We start from the raw sequence: 17585 nt of genomic DNA, 5'->3' as shown, positions 1-17585 counted from the left end.
TGCATATTCCAACTAAAAATGCCTATTTCAGAAGGTCCCAGAATAATATACACTTTCTCCAGTAATGCAGAAGCCTCTGGATGAAGGAAAGTCTGGTTAATCCATAATAATGGCAGGTCTGTTTATTGATCTCATAAATTACACTTTACTTGACCTGTCAAAAAAGCAGAACTCTCAGCATGTGCTTTCCTGCTACTCTAAGAGCCTCTCCTCACCTCAGGCAGATTGCTTCCCCCAGCCTCTCCCCCTGTGCTGGCAGCTGTTGTAAACCCTGGTCTAAATTCATTAACCTTCCTCCAAACAATCTATTCGAGTTCATCCTCGAGAAAGTGCAGATAGAACAATAAACACTCTCTACTGATTTTCTTCCCTGACTTTCCTAACACACCCATGCACAAGCTGCCTACCTAATTTTCTCCTAATAGGAGGAAAATTAAGATCAAAATCAATGGGAATTGAAATCAGCCCACAGACTAGAATTTCCTAGTTAGGAATGCACTCATTGTAGGCAGTATTAATGCCTGTCTAATACCAAGGAATACTGCACAGAGTAATCTGAGTGGTACCAGACCAATCAGTGGAATGCGTCTATAAGAAACAATCAAAGGGAAAGCCAGTGCTTAATGGAAAAACCTGTTCAGTGTGACTTATTGATTGCACATTGATCCTACCTGAACAACTACCTGAAGTGCAGAGTTGTTGCCATGCAAATGCTGTGAGAGGATCTCCAGTGATTCTTGACTGGGTAATAAGCTTTGTTTTGCTTTAAATGGATAAAATTGTGCACAGCTGCATGACTTGGATGATAGTGTAACTACATAGTGTTGCTGAGTTATATCCAGAGCCAGGACAATCTGGAAGTACATTCCTGGCCATCTCTTAACTGTACCTTTTCAGAGAATGCATTTTATCTTTTAAAAAATTGTGTCTTTGAACAATGCAATTTTTGATAATCTAATGTGAATGCTACAGGAAATGAAAAGGGAATGCTTTAAAGGAATCACTGACCTTTAAATGCCTGATTCCCTTTACCAATAAAAAGAGGTCAGTTCTAGCTCACATCTAATTTTATTGGAATTTTGAATCATACATGCCTTATGATTGACTGGAAATACCCTCTGGTTTTATTGTCTCAGAAAGAATACAAAATCTGAAATTGAATTGTAGGCCTAAGGTAGAGTAACTATATATTTTTTGGACCAAAATGAGAAAGGGTACCTTAGGTGAAGCATTAAATTTCTAGTTGGCTAAAGGTAGCTATGATGAATCAAAGCAAAGAAGTACTGAGATAGCTGAATGGAAGGTTTGAAAAAGTTTTGCTAAATTTTTTTTTGCAAGTTCTGCTCTCACTTGAACTCCCTTTAAATAGCCATTTTCAAATATCGTCTTACGTAAATAGTTCTAAAAAACCTGTATCTGACAAATTGTCAAAATCATGTTCAGAGAGATGACTTTGCTAAGTATGGCTGCAGGTCAGATGTGGGTTCTGCCAGTTGTGCAGGGGTTTGTGAGCATCCTAAGCACTTAAAAGTGCATTGCAATTTTTTCAAAAAATTATTAAAAGGGGACAGGACTTCTCAGTGTTGTTTCTGAGGCATCCAATAGCATTATTTTAAATGTACAAGTATGCAGGTGTTGCAAAAAACTTTAAAAGGTTATCTTGCATTTTGAGGATGGGAGATTGTCTTGGGCTTGACATTTGCCTGGGAAATCAAAATTTTTTGCATTTCCTGATGAGCAGAGGCATTGGAAAACAGAAAGAACAATAAAATTGCAGTTTTTGTATTTGTTTCCCCAGCCTTAGCAATGTTTTTATTAATAAATCCAAAGTAGTGTCAAAACATTCCCAGCCTCTGGATCTGAGAAGGCACTTTAGGACACACTGTGTATGTCATGCATCCTAGAAGGCTGAGAAAATTTAAAGGCTTGCCATTTGGATAATGCTATCTTAGTATTTTTATCTATCTATAAGTGGTGAATTATAGCATTTTGCTGCAGTAGATGATAGGATTGTAGATTGATTTTGAATTTGTATGGTGAACAGAATAGAAACGTTATTTTGGTGGGAGCTAATAAGATCTAGCAGCTGCCAACGAAGGGGCTGTTCATTGCCTGGTGTTTCTCAGGAGAAGCCTTGAGTACATTAAGGCAGCTGTAAGAAGCAGTGTGGTGGGTGGAAGACAGACTTACCTTTCCAAAAATCAGTCTCAGGCAATGTCAGTCAATGGGTGGTCTGAGTTTGCTAGAGAAGGGGGAATTCTTGGAATACAAGTTCAAGGATTGATTTGAGTCATACCAGGTTAGAATAGTTCAGAAATTGTTTGTGCTGTAGGAAATCACTGAAGTTGTGCCTTAAAATTCCTTAATTTCCAATAAATTATCATGTAATGACTGAATGGTCAGCCATTGCAGCAGCAAAACAGGTATATTGCTTTACAATGTTCTTTCTTGGCTCATCTGTAATATTTGGTGAACAGCACCTGATTGATGGGAATGTGATGTTAACCCATCTCCTCCACTTGACAAGCCACAGAGAACGTCCAGATAAAACAGCCTTGCTTCTGACACCCAGAAATGGTTGAAATAACTGCCAGGAGTTATTGAGCTGGACAGAATTTTAAACGAGTGAATTGGGCATGAGTCACATCTTTCCACAGAGCAACTGTGGGCGCTGGCTGCCGGAGCACTGGGGAAGTCAACAAGGGCCCCTTGTGAGGGAGCTGGGGGAAAATTTCATAACTGACTTGGATCTGGGATTCTGCAGTGCGTCTGGGATAATAATACCCCACAACAGCGAAGATTATTTAAAGGCAAGCAGTTTCAAATTGTCAATAACTCAAATACCAGCAAACTTGGGTGGTGAAGGGTGGCAGAGTGTTAATCGGTCTGGAAGCAGTATAAATACTTTTTGCATTTATCTCACTTAACAAATGTTCACTGGTGATATGTTATCAGTAATTTATGATGTGCCATGACAATTGCTTACATTTCTGACAAAAATAGCAATTAATTAGAAGAATGAGGATTCTCCTCAAATGTTTTCATGAAGTCATAAAGGGGATTTCTTTCCTTCCATGCATGAATTGCCTGTAAAAAACCTTTTTATTTGGCAGTTCTATCTCACCTGAATTTGGTCCAGTTTCTAAACTTTTCTAAGAACCTTCCAATACTTTCATGAAATTACTTGTATTAATTATGTGCATATCCAGTGCATGCATTGGCATGAAATCACAGTGATAAGTACAAAAGAAACTCATCAGTTTAATCATGTACTTTCTAGATACTTGATTCTTACATTGTTGCCTACTTGGTTTTGTTTTCTCCTTCACAGACATGGTAGTTACTAACAAATACCATCATCCAAAGGAGAATTAAAATGTGCATCAAAATTTTCAAGTGTTGCCTCACATATGGGGAATCCTCTATAGCCTCAAAATTTCATTCAGGATGCTTATCAAGTGCAGGGAAATGAATGGAGGGATCCACTTTGTTATAGTTGAGTATCACAGTTGGTACTGCACTGTCTTCACTTTCAACCTCAGGGAAAGGCATTTGCTGGACTGTGAGAAAAGTCAAATGCTTTCTGAAGATGATGACTGCCACAAATCCAGAAGATCTCTGTGATCTAACTGGTTTGGTAGCTGGAATAAAAATACTGTAAAATCCAGGCATCCTTGATATTTAAAAAACAGTTTCTAGACAACATTATCTATCTGTTTGCAAAGTAGAGAAGTTTCAGTCATGTTGCTAAGTGCATTTACTTGCTTATTCAGTGAACACTAGTAGAATTTGTTTGGAAAATGAAGAGTTTGCCTAATTCTTGATGATTTAAGAGATTCTAGATATATATTTCAGAATTCAGAGGGAACCTGAAAACACAGATGTAAAGAAAAATACTGCAGAAATACCGTGTGGCAACAGTGCGAATCACCGTGCTTGTTGAGTCTGGAAGAGTATTTGGCTCAGAGGCTTCTGTTTTTTGTGAAACTGCTATTATCTCCCAACTCCTGTCCTCAGACACTGAGCTGTTATGTCAGTGGCACTGAACAAAAATGATCCAGAGTTAACAGATAGGAAAAGAATCTTCAATCTGGAAAAAAAGGAAACTAGCAATTTAAAAACCCCAAATCCAATAAAACAACATACTAAACTATCTAGTTTTTCAGTTAAAATCATCAGGAAAAGAAATTAATTTTGCTTCTAGAAGAAACATTCCTCCAGATCCTCTCTCTCTATGACTTTGTGTGCAAGAGCGCTGTGTGTTCTAGAAGAGGTGGCCCATTCTTTTGGACCACTTTGGCAGGAACAGTGAATTTCAGTTCCCAAATTTTCTCGGGTGTGGAAACTCTGAGGCACAGTTCATGGACCTGGGCTGTCGGCTGGAAATACTGTCAGGAATGATAAAAATGATAATAAATTTGATTTTACTGCTCCTCTCTGTAATAGTAAATTTGTTTTGTATTTTTACACAAAAATGTGTACAGACCTTCTTTATAAACCCCTGGGGAGGAATTTGTGCACAAAAGTAACATTCTCTTTCTCTTCACTTATGTCTGTAGTGTCTTTTTATATTTGTGGAAGGTGTCCAACAGGTTGGAAAATGCATTGAAAACCTAAGCCAGTCAGTACAATACTGGTTCTAGTTTAAACAAAAATCAAGCAAGTTTTTCCCCTTTCCAAAACAGTGTCTCCAAAAATACTTCTCAGGTTCAGAGAGTAGATTTTTGTCCTGGTTTAACTCCTTCTGTACTGAATAACAAGCAAGGCTATTTTTGCATAGCATAATACATGTCCCCTTTCTGGAAAAATATTTTTCACATAATCATGGAATTGGTAGGGTTGGAAGGGACCCCTGGAGATCATCCAGTCCAACCCACCTGGCAAGGCAGGGTCACCTGGAGCAGGTTACACAGGAATGTGCCCAGGTGGGTTTTGGATGTCTCCAGAGAGGCAGACTCCATGACCTCCCTGGGCAGCTGTTCCAGTGCTCTGCCACCCTCATTGTAAAGAACTGCTTCCTCATGCTGAGGTGAAATTTGCATTTTAGTTTATGGATATTTTTCCTTGTCCTGTCACTGAGCACACCCAAAAAGAGTCTGGCACCTGTCTTTTCTCTAACAGCAGAAGAAGGTTTGAGCAGAACTATAGGAATTTCTTACATATTTGGCTAAAATCTTTGCTAGTACAAAATGAAGTTAGTACTATAGCATTTATGCCTAGTAGTGCAGAATTTGAACCATAGTGCACGAATCAAGGGCAGTAGCAAAGGAAATGTAATCATTTCACTGTGATTTTTTAAAGGAAAAATATAAGGAACACATGTCATTTTTTGACAATTGTTTTGTAAAATTTCATAAGAATTTTCCACAATGTATTCTTGCTAAATGAAAATGCTGTGTATATTTTATTGCTGAATAAGAACAAGTAGGATTGGCAAAATGAAAATATTGGTGAAATGAAAGTAGTAAAAAAAAGGTCATGGCCTTTCCCAGCTAATGCCCAGAATGTTATGTGCAGATTTTTCTTATGAGGATGGAAAAGGACAATATTTGCCGGACATGGTCTTTGTCTTTCCTGAACTTAAGACTTAAGACAATACACCTTCCAAACTCCACAACACATCTAAAGCATACCTCCATACTAGCCACTGTGGAGGAAATTAATTTTGACTGATCAAAACCAGCACAGCACTCAATCAGGAACAGCAAACCAACAACTAAAATCTTGTCTGAATAGGTTCAAGCTCCTCCAGATATGGTAAGAGGATGCAAATGACCCATTTTAAGCAGTCGGACAAGAGCTGAGTCTGGATGAGGGAAATGAAAGAACAATTGTCTTAACAAACTATTTATGAAGATTTTTCTTTTTTTCATCTCAAAAATCTCCCCTTTTCAGTATTTTCAATATTCAGTGTTGCTGCAGAAAGATTCTGATAAATGACTATTTTTTGGAAAAGCAGTTTCCCTGCAAAATACCCAACCAGCAACACTTTCACTTAGGGTCCAGTCTGGTTCCTGTAAAAGCCAGTGTGAAGGAATTCAGAACATCTGAATTCAATGAACAGATCAAAATTACACCTTTTAAGCTTATTTTCCATGTACAGTACACTACAAGAAAAGTGTGTATGGACAGTTCAAACCTGTGTGTATAGCAGAAGTCCTGCTTTCTGTGAGATAGAGCATTGTGCTACTCTCAATGTGAACTATAATTCTGGGTTAGCTAAAGCTAAACTGCAGCAGGTAAAACTGCTGCTGTGGAGCGAGAAAGCACAGGTGAGATGCATGAAGCATAAGACAGGAAAGGGCAAAGACAAGTGATGTAAATATGAAGATCTGAGGGGAGCAGAGACCGGTGGACAGGGCTGAAAGTGACTGGGGAGGAGTGGTCAGCTGAAAGGGAGAGCAAAGAGGAATGGATTAAAAAAAAAATACAAAGAGGAGTAATAGAGGGGGAAAGAGAATAAACCTGAAGGCAGTGATGGTGGAGAAGTAGAACAGCTTCCATCTTTGCAATACTTCACAAAGATTTAAGAACAAAGAGCTGTGACAGCTCTGAATTCAGGGCAGAGTACACAGCTGAGAACAAAAATGGCACTGATTTTAAATGACCCAAGACAAATGTGCTGTCTTAATTTTTATTTTTTTTTAAATTTACTTTATTTCAAGAGTCGTGAAGTCCATACATTGCAATTTTTTGCCTCTCTGACATTCCCTGTATCTTTTTTCCTGTCAAGAGATAACTTTGTTTTCTTGCATAAAGTCATGATTCATTTTGTATAACTCAAGAAGGAGCCTCAAGGCAGAAACCTTTCTCCTTCATTTGGAACATCTGTAAAATGCAAGATGGAAAAAAATCTAATGGGTATAACAAGAGCATCCAGGTCCTTTCTGTCTTTCACCTGACCAAGGCAAAAGGCTGCCCTGGCTTTAAAGGAAGTTAATTTGCAGCCCTCTACTCTCCTCTGCATACAAAAGGGTTCATGCTGCTGGCTGCCAGGGAAGCTGGTCAATATCCAAACTCTCATCTGAGAGAAATCCTACCTGTTAACCCACACAGTATAGATTCAGAAGTGCCTTTTATTCCCCCTCACCTTCTGTCCTCTGTCTAGACAAAGTCCCTCTAGTTTTCAGTGGGAAGGCTTAGCCAACAGTAGCCAGTGACCTAAATTCTGCCTCTCTCCTCCTTCTTATCTGACAAAACTTGGAGCTGATCACGTCCCAAGACAAGTTCTGACTGTGTGCAATGATAAAAAAAAAAACAAAAAACCCAGAACATGAAGATTGAGAGAGAAAAACATCCACTTTAAAGGTGAATGACAGAACTTTATACCTTCTTGGTTACACCTTCTTTGAATTTCAGGAATTAGTTTCTTCTCAAGAGAAATATGAAATATTTGTCTTGCAGCCTGATGCCTTCCTTCTCCCTTCCTCTAGAGTGGGATCTTCTCTAGAGAGTAAAACTGGCAGCTACACTCTGGGTTCACTGAGAAGTGGACAGGATATCCATCTTTGATCTGCAGTGCTCCTGCACAGGGCATTTACCAGCTGGGTCCAGTTGCTGCTCAGGCTTCCAGAAGCAACTCAAGGGAGTCACAGGTGCATGAGGTCAACCAGAAGAAGGGTGCTTATGTACCTGGTACTTTCTTGAATGTAAGTTTGGATGCTCAGGTAAGATTTCCACACCTCTTCTTGTGTCTGCCTGAAAATCCTTCAGAACAAAGACTGCCAGGAAGAATTTTCTCAAAATGCATTTTTGACTTTGCCTACAGATGCATTTTGCAGAAAGTTAGAGAGCTGAGATTCAGAATTCCCATCTCTACAGTACAGCTTCATTGCCTGGCAACACAGACCTGAGGTGAGGCGTCCTCTCTGCCCTGAGGGCTGAGGAAAGAAGGCAGACAGGCACCTTGAGAGAAAGAGGGTTGTTCTCAGGGATGTATGCAAGACGTCAATTTCATGTTACTGATCTAGCTCTTTTCTTTTGTGATCACTACAGAAGTCACTGTAACAATCTGCTACATAATTGTGTTTGGAAAAAGGTTAATGTCACAATTAACAATGTATGGGACTTTTTTTTTTTTTTTTTTTAAATTTTGCAGCAGAAAATTATTTCTTCCTCTACTTTTTCATTGATAAAGTTGGTAAAGGTGTATTTGTTATATTTGTGCTTGTGGGGTCATCCTCTAATTTCATCCTCTAATTTCAGCTTATAGGGAGCACCAGGAAGTGGAATTTTTTTCTTCCCAGTGAACTTAGCAATAGAAAAAAGCTTCCATATATATTTTTTTCTCTTTTTTTTTAAGGAAGATGCCTTCAGAGTGTTTCCACATATGGTCTTGTCATATATGTACTTGGTCTGCAGTTCTGATGGGGAAAGAGATGGTAAAGTATCACCTACTTCATTCTTGGTGTGTCAGATAGAATCTGGTGATGTTAAGACCATATGAGGCATTGAGGTCAGGCTGCAACAGACTGCTCAGGGACATCATCACAGCTCACCAAAGTGATAGAAGGAGAGAGGTTTAAAAAACGGGAGAGGAATAACCTATGTAGGAGTTCTTTTAGCTCCACTCCTCCATGATAAAGTTTTTCTTAAGCTAAAAAATGGGTAGGCTTGTTAGATAAATATGTATACTGAGCTGGAGGAGAGGAGAGCACTGCTGACTACTGCCACATGAGTGTTAAATATGAGAGGGCAAAAAGGGTTCCTCCTTGTGGTAATGCTCTTGAAATGTATAAGTGACAAATATATATCTATTTTTTGAAAAAAAGAACCCAACAACTATGCTCTGAAATCTAGGGAAACCTCTTCCAGTGATATTCTTGAAACAACATCAAAATCTCCTAGTTTAGGTTACTCATCTATCATCATTTGCTGCTATATGGAGATTACTCCCATTGTGGACTGAGAAATTGAAAGAATGACAACATCCTTGCAACATGTGTTACAGAATCTCTTAGTACTGCCTTATAAAGAAATGAATAATTGCCATTGATTGAGAGTGTATGGGGATAGGACACAGTTCTGTCACATGCAGGGTGATTTTACCTGAGAGAGTTTTGGCATTCTTGGGTCACTTCTGGGTCTGCTGCCTGGCTCTCTGCTAGAACTGAGCGATTGTGGCTATAAAAAAGGAACCTCTCCTGAAGCTGGGGTTATGGAGCACAGGCATGGCAAAACAGTGGGAAGAGACCTGGCTGCAAGTTTGTGCTGCAGGGTCAGCCTGTGTGGGGAGCAGGGACTGGCTGAATCCCAGCAGTTGGCTCGTGTCTGCCAGTGGGGGCTGCTGCACCAGCTGTGAGACCTCTGGCCCTGCACTCTGCTCCTCCTGCTGGGATGACATGGGCAGTCTGCAAAACAAACAGCAATTTGTTAGTGCCTGATGACAAATTCACACATGTAAGAGGCAGAAAAAGCAAATTCCAGCTGGAAAATCTCACTGGACCTTGTATTGGCTTAAGCTGGCAAAAGCTCCCTTATATCTTATCTCATAGAGTTGTTTCCTAAGATCCTTGGTGTATTCATTCTGTCTTCAGATAGGGAAAAAATGAAATGCTGTCATTGAGTGAAGAAATCTACTGCACAGGTGATGTCTCCTTTGTACCTTCACCCAGCAGCATTTCTAATGGCCTGACAACACACAAGTAGCTTTGTGTAGACTCTGTCAATGGGTATAGGTGCCAGAAATCCCACAAATTGATTTGTTTTAATAAGGAGCTTCTTGGGAGCAAAAAGAAAATAAACTCTTCTCTCATAGAATATATTTGAAGTTTGACCTGCAAAGCCATTCCAGGTGGTATATAGCTTGGTGAATCTCTGTTTTTTCTCTTTTGGAGGGAACTCAGATTGTTTTTGCTGTGATGAGCTTTTACTGCTCTCTCAGACCAGATCTGGAGTATGTCTGCTTCTGCAGTGGTAGATGTGTGTCCCGAAGCGACGAGCAACGGTCTTAGAACTGAACTTCTGCCAACCATTTTCACTTCTTAAGAGAGCTTGTCTGGAAACACTCATCCTACCCATTTTATTTTTCAAGTGAAATGCAAACACACTACAAAATCATATGTATTTTCACTAAAATGTCAGCATTTTGTGAGGGAAAAAGTCCTGACTTTGCTGAAATTGGAAGTTTCACCCTTCTGCTATGTTTTATGTCAATACATCTAGAAAACATTGCCTCATGGTATCAGTAGTTCCTGAAATTGTTTTACTGGGAATTCTCTTTTCCATTGCATTTCCACTCTTAGACAAGAAGGTATTGCTAGACACTACAAAAAGATTTTACACATTTTTTGTTATAATGATATAGACAAAGTACTTCATGGCGCCTTTTCGTGTGATACATGTCAACTTTTTGGAGAATCTGGATAACTTCTTGCGCTTAATGGGCAGAGCAGAGATTTTTTTGTGGAAGTGACTTTCTGAAAGAGAATTCTGCTATTCTCGAAATCAATACTTTTGCACAGAAAAAAAGGTCAAAATTCTTTTTGGCAAACAGGCTTTGCCATTTTCATTTGCTGTGGAAAACTTTTATCAGCCGGGAAAGAGAAAAACATTAATTCCTTGTTTCTTTTTTCCAGGAAATTCTTTCATGAGAAAATTGGAATTCCACTCTAAACCAGGTTTGTAGTTTTTCAGAATATGAAGATTTTTGTGGGACAGATGGAGATTTTGAAGACTGCTGAATCTTTTCATTGTGCTAAGGTTAGAAAGAATGATTAATGTGAATATTAAAGGCATCTGGAATTTCTAAGGATGCTGCAGTTATCCTGGGATCTCCAAACTATATCATGAAATATGCTTCATACCTGAACATTGAGGCAAAATATGTGACAGAAATTGTTTGAGAGTGGCAGCTGAATGAAGCATGTTACTTTAATTCACTGATTAAGTGTCTAGTTCCCTATCAGCTCCTGAGTGATTGCCATTGATTTATGAATTCATATATGATTTGGAACCTTCCTAATTAAGATGCTGATTTTCTTTTTCATTCCTGTTTGACAGAAGAGGTCAGCTGACTTGACATTATATTATTTGAATAGTCTCCTTTATGAATGATTGCAGTGGGGGGTTTCCAGGAAAGGGTCTGAATTTTGTCCTCCTGAAAGTCTGAGATATCTCCTGTTCAGGGAACTTCTATTTCCAAGAACTTTCTTCAGAAAATGAAAACACATAATTTGTAGAGGATGGAATATTAACAAAGATATTGATTACTGACTGTTGTTTAGGGAACTTGTCATTTAAAAATTTTACAAAATTCATTGAAATCAATAATGTTCCAGAGGTCCCACTGACACTAGAAATATGTTTTTATCCTAAACAATTTCATTCAGAAAGCAAAAAGAGGAAAAATTAATTTTTTTGAACAGAACTTTACTTTCTTTTTCAAATAAACTTTTTGGTACCCAAAGTCCCTTTGGTGCCAGCTTTACTGGCTTTGCATAAGGAATGCAATGAAGTCAGAAGTCACTTCAAAACAAGAAACACCTACAAAGAATAGTCAGGAGCTGTGAAAGTCAATACCAGTGTACTACACAGTTTTTCTTCTGCACTGGAAAAGGCATCAATAAAGTCCCTATTAGTAGTCAGTAGGCTTACATCCTGATTTTGAAGCCATAGGCATGGTAAACCTCTAAAGGGTTATTCCATCTGAAGTATAAATCTGTTAAATATGTATCCGTCTTGCACCCAAATACTTTAGCAATTTCCTTGAGTGAGAGATGTTTGTTTGAGCAGTCTGTCACATTATGGGAGATATATTTTGGGTTGGATAGATAAATTTAACAGTCTTCTTTTGGCCATTGTGCTGAATGCACTACAGATCAGCTTCCTTATATATTCATTTAATGGGTCTCCATTGCACAGGGTTTTGTCTGAAGGAAGGAAAATCAGTTTCTTTAAGAGGCCTGCTTGATTTCTTTAACAGATCTTCAGTTTGCTGGTCTCTAACATCTAGAATTAAATTTTTTATTCCATTTTGCACAGGACTGAATAGAAAAGGGTGAGAAACAGGGAGAGTCAAACTCTGTCACCTAATTAGACCAGATGGATTTTGCACTAGACTGTGAATCAGCTTTACCTAGAGATGACTGAAAGTTGGTCTGTGCTTCAGGGAAACCTCAGCTTTTGGAAATCTTATTCCAGTTGTATTTGGAAGACAGTTACAAATAGGATTATTGTGAAGAAGGCACTTTGAACAGCATCACGACAATAATGTCATTTGAAGTGAACTCTTTAAACTGCACCTAATTGTAGCAATTGTTGAATGAAATGTTACCCTTTTAATTTCTCCTCTAAAGAGTGCTATGAATTGAGGAAGATGAACAATAAGATGGCCAAGGAATGTAAAAGCTCTGTCTTGAGTTTGAATAGGGCTGTATCCTGCAAGTCTCAGCAGAGCTTCAGGAAGTCTCAAGTCTTACAGAAGTGTGCTCATGGTTAAACTGAATGTCATGGACAGAAAGGTCCTTCTGTGATGTGTTTTGGGTCAATGAGTAATCACTTCCCTAAGAAATTAAATTTCTATGGAAAATTCATTTCCCCTTGCTTTACCTCTACCAAAATCACTTGGGAGTTGGCTAGAAATGACTGGAAGGTGGGGAGAGGCAAAACAGAGTCTGAAAATGTGACAATGTGTCTCTTGCATCTCTGCATCCCTGGATGGGGATGGACAAGCTTGTTTTCTATTTCTTTTCTTTTCTTTTTTTTTAATAGATTTGAAAAATGATGCTTTAAAGCCTCATTTCTGAAGCTGTTTCAGTCCTTTTAATTTTCTTATATATATATATATATATATATATATATATATATATATATATTTTTTTTTTTTTTTTTTTTTTTTTACAGACAGAGGGACAAAAACATATTCTGGATAAGACTAATTTTTAAGCTGTTTATCTCCAGCAAGGTTGGGTGCCTGCCCATCCTGCCTGCAAAATGTGTAAGTGGCAGGTCTATTCTCTGTTTTTGCCTCCTTGCTGCTTCTGTTTGATTAAGTCAGCAGCAGTTGGGTATTATCTGAATAAAACTAGCTCTCCAAATGAACATGTTTATTGAGGAGCACAAGGTGAATAAAGAATTAAATTTTGATGTTAAAAAAATTGGCACTTTCCTGGAGTTATGGCTAATTATTGAGAGAAAAAATCCCCAAGAAACCCAAACATAAAGGCAGATTTCCGTGGTATCTGTTCTATAGGAATAATTTAGGGACTTAGGTTCTAATAGGTGGTCACTGTTTATACATCTGGGTAAAGAAACAGATACTAAGGAGCTAAATCTATAGACATGTTTAGATATGCATTGGACTGCAACAAACTAGGCACAGCAGGTTGGTTGGACCAGGTGAACTGGGCTGATCCTGCTGCCTTTGCATTGGCAGAAGTGCAAAGCACTGCCAGAAAAGGAGAATTCTTATTCAGGTTACACTTTGTATATTTCCTTTCTGCTTGTGCTGTCAGCAGTCCAGCATTTACAGTCTCTCACAGGGAAGGATTCCATCTTTCATGACTACTGTAAAACCAAGGCACTTTTAAAATACAAAATGGGAAAATATGATTGCAAAGATGGAGGAAGAGAACGTGCGAAATAAGAAGTTCATATGATGCTTATTCCATAGTCTCACAAAATTAGATAAGACACTATCTGAAGGCTAATAGAGAACCCAAATAGCAATGAAATGGAGAAAGAAAAGCAAAAAAGAGAAAGACTTATAAGCAAATTAATCTAAGATACTTTGAGGACAATGGAAAAGTTGGCAAACATGAGATTAATCTCCACATTAAAGTATATTTATATCTCATGTATCGTGGCAAATACAAAATTCTTTCTGTCTTTCTGCAAGTGGCTCAAAATTCAATCAGGAAAAGGGTGAACTGGTAGGTTAGTACAAGCCTAAAATGGCTTGAAAACTGAGCAGAAATTCTTTGGAAACCTAAATAAATCTGTTCAATATATGACATGATCGAGTTCTTGACATATTTTTCTTAGGAGCTAATGCAATATTTGTCCGCAACCTTAATGGGGAAATACAGGGATTTTTAGCATAAAAGAATAGATAAAGTTAGGTGTATGGATAGGCTTCTCTTTAAGACAAAAAAAAAAAAAAAATCATGAAGAAGATAGCTGTTGCAATTGTTATAATTTTAGTTGATTTTAATTTTTATTAATGGGCAGGTTTTTTCATTTGTGGGGAGTTTAGGAAATATGTACTATAGTGTATGTTACCTCAGGCTTTGTTCCCACTTGAAATCCCAAGGAATGTTCCCACTGCTTTCAGTGACTGCATGATTTTACCCACCAAGGCAAACATCGTTGCCTGGAGGCTGAGTCAGATAAGGGCTCTTACAAACCTCATTTGAGCAAACAACTCACATAAAGAGGAAATGATTTCTGAGTAAGCAGCAAGCAAGCAGGACACTAAGTTATCTTGACCCTAATTTGATCTTCCTGACTTTCACTACAGTCATTTAGTTAATGCTTTGGCTTGTGTGGTGAGACTGGTATGTGTCTCCCAATGTTCTTCATGGCTCTGGCAGAAATAAGGACTCTTGTCCCCCAAGATGCAGCTCAGACAAAAGAAGCTGCTGCTGTCCATGTTTTCCAGAACACTCATTTTCCCCATTACCAGTAACACCATGCAGATAAAAATTGGAGGTCACAGATCTTCAGTACTGCACCCTTTCTCCATGTTACCTGTGAGCTTCTGCTACACTCATAGGTGGTCTTGGACCTTGGCTAAATGATTGCTTAATAATTCAGAAAATTTCAGCTTGACTCACCAAGGAATTATTGCCTTCTATTTTCAGTTCTCTGAGGGAAAACAATCTGTATTTATGTCAGTAACAGAGGAGGCTACTTACAGGAGGGTTTGCAGTACTAAGGGGTGAGCAATAAAATATGCTCTGAGATTTGTTGAAGCCTTACTCTAAACTCCAGTTATATGGCAGATTGAGCCTTGTGGAACAGGCCCTTAGTGCTAGCCTGGATTTAAGACTGTGAATAAATATATTTTTATTTATGCTGACTAATCCAAACAGCAGTAAATTATCCCAAACTTTCTCTGAATTATTCCTCATGGAACTTATTTGTATATTCATCTTACTCACACAGATTTGTTTCTTTTTCATTCTTTTGTTAAAATCCCATCAGATTAACAACTGTTGATGCCCCTTGGATCCTGCTGGGATTGCACTCCAGCATGTTTTGTGTTTGTGTGCCAGCTTACAGTCAGGTCGGGGCTGTGGTAGGGTACAAGGGACTTGCTCTCAGTGAGCAGGAACATTCAGGATCTATTTTTTTTTCCCCCATTTGACTTTAAATCCCTGAAAGATACACTGTCACCAAAAAGAAGATTTTCATGTAGGCAGACAAAATAAATTTCCAACCAAAATGGTGACAAATATAACTAATTTAACTTTGCCATCTCTTTGTTTGGCACATATATGTGCATAAGACAAAACTGTTTTATTTGCATATAGTGGATCAGAGTGCATTCCCAGGCACTTGAGTGCTTGATATATTGAGATGAACAATGGCTTGGATGGTGCTGGGGTACGTGAGGGTTGTGAGAGCAGCACTGAGTCCCTGGGGAGGGAAACTCTGTGGAGCACCAAGAGAAATGCTTTTGAGTTCACAATCTAATAAAGAGAAGTAAGCAGGGGTGAGCGTGCTGGCAGGAAGGCAGTGCCTAACACATCATGAGGTATTGAACAGCTGCCTGAGAGAGATAATATTTCATGGGGACTTTTGGAAGCACTTTTGTTAGTGACTGGCCTGTATGGCTGCCCCTGCTCTCACTCCTCTCTCCTTTCAGACCTAAGGCACACTTGCATAAGCTGCTGCTCCAGCCTGGCAGTGGGAGGAAGACAAAAATCCTAAAAAGGCCTGCAATGCAGATGATTTACATTCTCTGGGTTACATAGAGGCAAGTCAGGGCACATGTACTTATTTTAGTCCCCATCTTTCTGCTTCCACCTTCCCTCAGTGTGCTCTGCTCCTCACAGAAGTGACACAGCCCGTTCTCCTTGAGCACTGCAAGCCATCCCACACACTCTGGAGATGTCTCCCAGCACACTGCTGAGAAAAGCTGTTGTTCTGGCTCAAAATCACAGCTGGCAGCTGTTATTTGGCTACACAATTTTCCTCTGCATAATGCAAGGTTTGGGATCAGTCATTGCTTCATACTAAACTTGATTTTATGTGATTCTGTGTGACTTTTTACCCCCCAGTGGTAAATTAAAAAGAATGACTGTTTTAAATAGGTGCTATGTAAAACCCAAACACTAATAAAAAGGAACAGTATTCTTGATACTAATAGTTCTATTCAAATGTGGACTTTTTGTCTCATTTGAGATGAATATAATGGCCTGGACCACTGGAATTTCTGCATGGTCCCTCTGACTCAGCACTTGTTGCCCTCCACTAAGGAAAAGCTGTGGTAACATACCAGAGCACCCATTTTGTTAAGCTCTTTTAACAGCATAAATAGAGCTTGAAATGTATGAAGAATGAAACTGCCAGTTTTCTCCAAATATCTTGGCTAAAGATAGACATGACCATACAATCTTGATGATTATATTTAATAATATGCTCAGCAATATTCCATAATGTTATATTCCTGCAAAACATTCCTTATTATGAAAGATAATAAATTAAGAGCCATGTAAAATATCCTTGCCCAGGCAACTTGAGAAAATAAGGGAATAATTTGAAACACTCATTGACTATTCTAAGGTTTTTGACTTATGATTCTTGGCATAATTTAAGAAAGCCTCCAGACAGTTTCAGCTGGAAAATGTGACACTATAATTTTATTTGCATTTTTTACACAGAATAATAAGTGTGTAAGATAATTCAGAGAGAACCTTTCCTCTCCCTAGATACCACTTGCTTTTCCATGGGAATATGCAGTCTCAGGGCATGAGACACTCACACTCAAAAAATCACACTCATCTTTGGTTTAACTACTGTGAGGAGTTGTATTGATTTCTGTGGGACCACACACAGTAAGAAAGTTGAGCATGGGAAAAAAAATTTGCCGATTCAGACCAAAGAATCCAGACTATCCGGACAGATCCCATAAAACCAGATAGTTCACTGCAGCGAGGGGCCTAAATTGCATATATCTATAAGTATGAGGAAAGCTGACATTCCATTCCATGATATATTTCAAGCTTTCTAAAATCTGTCATTGCTGTAAATGGTCCCAACCTCTCAGTTTTACAATTTTCTGAGGGAAAAGTAAAACAACCAGTGTTGGTGTTTTATTATTACTATGTTTTTAGCTATTTAAATAACAAATAATAAAAACATAATTTGTTTGAAATAACATATTGAAACACCTTATACTGTTTGCAAGAGAATTTTATGTTCTTTCATATTTCCTAACCTAGTTACTCAGACTGTGTGTACTGCACCATATGACCCAGTTTATAGGGAAGATGGATATGAAAGACTAATGAAGGACTGTCATTAATATTTCCAATGGAGGTGTACACACTATACTATTAAGCACAATTAAGAGCTTCCTTAGGGCAAGAATATAGATATGAGCATTGTAGTTAACTATCATAAACAGAGACCAGATTTTG

This window comes from Vidua macroura, chromosome 1, assembly GCF_024509145.1.
Source record: "Vidua macroura isolate BioBank_ID:100142 chromosome 1, ASM2450914v1, whole genome shotgun sequence".
NCBI classification, from domain to species: domain Eukaryota; kingdom Metazoa; phylum Chordata; class Aves; order Passeriformes; family Viduidae; genus Vidua; species Vidua macroura.
Note: the sequence above shows the minus strand (reverse complement) of the source record.